This window comes from Callorhinus ursinus, unplaced genomic scaffold (assembly GCF_003265705.2).
Source record: "Callorhinus ursinus isolate GAN/ISIS: 27379988/994484 unplaced genomic scaffold, GSC_fseal_2.0 scaffold4262, whole genome shotgun sequence".
In the NCBI taxonomy this organism is placed as follows: Eukaryota; Metazoa; Chordata; class Mammalia; order Carnivora; family Otariidae; genus Callorhinus; species Callorhinus ursinus.
In genome coordinates, this window is record NW_027401316.1 from 1 (window position 1) to 4,322 (window position 4,322).

At 51.9% G+C, this 4,322-nt stretch overlaps 1 pseudogene; it reads left to right on the forward strand.

Annotated features, from left to right (window-relative positions):
* The first annotated feature begins 38 nt into the window (after positions 1-38).
* Positions 39-4,311, forward strand: LOC112818288 (acrosin-like; annotated as a pseudogene).
* Positions 4,312-4,322: the final 11 nt, after the last annotated feature.

Sequence of the window (4,322 nt, forward strand, 5' to 3'; positions counted from 1 at the left end):
GGTTTGAACTGTGTCCCTGGTCTCTCCCCAGTGCCCCCTGTGGGTTACGGTTCAGGCAGTACCCACCGGGAAGTGGCTGTATCATCGGAGGGCAGGATGCAACAATTGGGGCCTGGCCCTGGATGGACAGCCTCCAGGTATTCATGTCCCATAATAACTGAAGTTACCATGCGTGCGGAGGCAACTTGCTGAACTCCCATTGTCTGCTTACTGCTGCCCACTGCTTCGTCTCCAAAAATTACGTATGGGAGCGCATGGAGGGAGGTCTTCAGAAAGGCTCTTCCCAGAAAGGGACATTCTCCAGGGCTCTCTGTGCACAGTCTCCCCGGGGCTCTGGGCCTTGTGGCAACCAGACCGTGAGTGGGTGGGCCCAGGCCCTTGCTGAGGGAGGGCTCTGAGGATCATGGTCACCAGAGGTTTCCGCTGAGCCTGTCCTTCCTGAGGATGACCTGGCTTGCCTCTGTGCCCACAGAAAAGTATGTGACTGGAGACTGATTTTTGGAGAACTGGAAATTATGTATGGGAACCATAAGCCAGCGAAGCTGCCTCAACAGGAGAGATATGTCGAGAAATCATCATTCATGCAAAATACATCCCCAGTTTAGAGCACAATGACATCGCTCTCACGAAGATCACCCCTCCCGTTCCCTGTGGGCAATTCATCCGATCGGGCTGCCTGCCACAACTTAGGGCAGGACCACCTGGAGTTCCCCAGGCCTGCTGGGTGACTGGCTGGGGACTCTTGAAAGAGAAAGGTGAGTATGGGAGGGGCTCTCACAGGGTTAGGGGCACTGCTGGTCATTTCCTCAATGGTCTCTGAAGTGCAGGGGCCATATGTGGTGCCTAGTGGTGATGTCCACCAGAATGCGGGACACTGTCCCCTTTTAGAGCGGGAGAAACTGGCAGCCGAGTCCCCTGTCCACAACCTCACCAATGATGTCTCCTGTGGTCACCAGGTTGAAGGGTCCATGCAGCCCCAGGAGAACCTGGGCATTTTTCAAATGGGGTATGGGCTGTGGCTCTATCTGGGGCCTGGATCCCCAGTTGCTACCTTCTGGAATTGGGGGATTGTCCCCTGAAACGGCACTTGGGGAAGAGCTCGAGCTGGGGTTTTGTGGTTGCGGGCCAAATCCTCTCCTCTCTGGACATCCATCTGTGAGTGGAAGGGCCATGTCACATGGTCTCTGAGCTCTGCGACCACAGAGCCCAGCCCTCTAGACCTCAGTGAACCTCTGCTTCCCACCCTCGCTGGTCACAATGCGAGAATCCACCCTCCCCATCCGAGTGACTTTATTTTCTCTGGAGAGAGGGGATAGAGTTCTTGGCAGGCCAGCAGTGGGCAGCAAGGGTTTGGCGAGTAGGTTAGACATTTCAGCTTTCCACAGGTGACCACAGGGACTTTATACCCAGTCACATTGTGGATGAGAAGAGAGACTGAAAGCTCTTCTGTCCCTTGATAATGGAAAACTGAGGGCTCCTAATTCAAGGCACTTCAGTCATTTGGGTTTCAAAACTCAGGCTTTTCTGGTGACAAAACCCTGGTAGCTTCCGTATGCCTCCTGTAACTCTTCTTCCCTCTCTCAAGGCTGCCCCCCTTCTCTAATTGGGTTACTTCTCCTCCCAGGCACCCCTGTTTTCACTGGCCTCTGCTGGCCCTTCCCTCCCTGATTTGGGGTATCAATCTCTGTCTGGCTATTTTATCCATAGCTCTGCTGAGGCCTCTAGAGCATTCTTCTTGTCCCACCCACCCGGCCTATCCTGCTCTGCCCACCCACCCAAACATGTGCGCAGTGTCCCAGGGTTCTTGGAGTCCCTGGGGGTCTGATCTCAGTGTTCTCATCTACACTCCCACCCCTACCACCACCTTTGCTGTCCTATCTCTCAAAAGGAGTATAGGCTCCCAGCTACACCCTAGACATCACACAAGGCCTCTTTTGTTCTAGAATCCTCCTCAAATTAGTGGGATTTCTACCATCTTCTGGTGAATCCATCCCGCACTGGTAAGGCCAAGTCTAAAAGATATCCCAACCTCAAAAATAAAATAAAATAAAATAAAATAAAATAAAATAAAATAAAATAAAATAAAATAAAATAAATAAAATAAATCCCCAGCCTATAAATTTCTGTGACATTCTTGTAGACCTTCTCTTTTCTACCTCTTCATTGAGCCCATATGCTTCTGGGGTATCCCTCCTTTTCTATTGAATTTCAAGTTCTTGTGGACTTTTTAGCATTTAAAGCCAAGGTGTTGGGATTGAGAAAACTCTGTTCTCTCCCCGGTCATCTGGCTCTTCCATAGATATAAACGGTCACATTAAGCGACCAGGCTTGTTGTGGTGGTCATTTCGATGTCACCCCTCCCTTGGGGACAGTGCAAGTACAAAACTAACCCTGCTTGGGAGGTATGCAAAGTTGACCTGAAGGGCCTGGAGATGCAGTCCAGGCCACACAAACACACAGTCTGAATCCTGTGTGCCTAGCTCCATTGACTTTGCTCCACTTTTTTCTGGCTTCCCACTTGGCCAAACTGCCATGTTCCCAGTGTGATCCCCACCTCTCCCCCGAGATGCAGGCGATTTCAGACCCACCCACCAGGCTGTCGCTGGGCTGTTGGTGCGGCTGTGGTGGGGGGAGGCCACTTGATGAAGAGGGGATAGCTGCCCCTAAGCCAGGTGTGAGGTTGGATGATGGAATCATAGCCTGGCCTGGGCCTTTCTTAACCCAAAGGTCATAATGGAGCCTCTGAGGCTGTACAGGATGTTCTGACCTGCCTTCCGGTTATTCCAACCACTTATGCCCCTGACAGATCTGTGTGTGTGGAGGCCATCCTGCAGCTCTTCCTTCTCTTTAACTTCAAAATTGATGGGAGGCATGCGGTTAGACACTCATCTGCCCAGATCCAGCAGATCCTGTCTAGAACTGAGGTGAGGGGTTTAACGGCAGATAAAAAGCAATGAGGGGGACTTAGAGCCGTACTGTGTGGAAATTAAATATGTGTCCTGGATTTGACTGTAGAGAGGAAAAGCTTGGTCTGAATCCAAGCCACACCACATCCCTACCAGCATGTTTGGGCAAGTGGTGCTCCAAGCTCTTGATTGGAGTCAAGGTGAGCCACAGCGCTTAACACAGGGGGTCACTGAGGGGTGTAAATGAGGTGAGACATCCTGGCGATAGCTGTGAATAATCATCTGGCATCAACACACATTCCTGCAGCCACATCTGCTCATCCTCCATGCACTGCCCCTCCTCTTCACCTTCGTATGCCTCCAAAACCCCACATCATTCACCAGTGTCTGAGGAGAGACCAGAGGCATTGGCTTTTGTGGATTTTAGGTTGAAGTCGAGCATTTCAAGATGATGGGGGTTCCGTGGAGGGAGGAGGCAGGGCTTTCCCAAAACATGTCTTCTGTGATTGCGGACCACCGAGCCACCTGGCTGTAGCCTACAGGATCGCACCTACACTGCAGGAGGCCCGAGTGAACCTCATCGACCTCGACTTTGTAACTCCACCCAGTGGTACAACGGGCGCATTTGTTCAACCAATGTGTGTGCAGGGTACCCTGAAGGCAAGATCGACACCTGCCAGGTAAGGTCCCTTCGGGTGCCCCTTTCCCTGTCAACACCTCTTTTGTGAATCCCTGAACTCCACTCCCTCCAGGGCCCTGCTTCAGTGACCCTTTCCCTGGTCCCATCTTGTAGCAGTGAGAATGGTCGGTGATGCCTGTGGCCCCTACAAAGAACCAGTCAGCACACAGAGAGCTTTATCCCACCGTGACACAGAGATCATACCACCTGAACACCACCCTGGAAGAGAATGCTTACCTCTCCTCACCAGAATACAAAACCTTCCAATCCACTTGTACACACATGCCCATGCATGCATAAAGCCTGATACGTGGACACATGGGTCGCTGATCTTCCCTCCTCACTGCAAGTAGGCCCATGACAATCCATCCCCTTCTCACATCCACCTGAAGCTGTTGACACCAACTCAACGTTTAACACTGCCACTTGTGTTCATGGCAGCAAGAAGCCATGTGAGTAAACAAACTGTCCTTCCAGAGCTTATGGCCTTTCTGGGCAGGGGAAAGGTGGCTCAGATAGAGAGTGATTTCTGTGTCCTTCTGGGCAGGGGGACAGCGGCGGGCCTCTCATGTGCAGAGACAACCTGTCAAACAGCTATGTGTTCGTGGGAGTCACAAGCTGGGGGGTAGGCTGTGCCCGAACTAAGCGCCCCAGAATCTACATGGCCACCTGCCCTATATGAACTGGACGTCTTCCAAGATCGGTTCTAATGCCTTGCACATGCCTCAATTATCCAC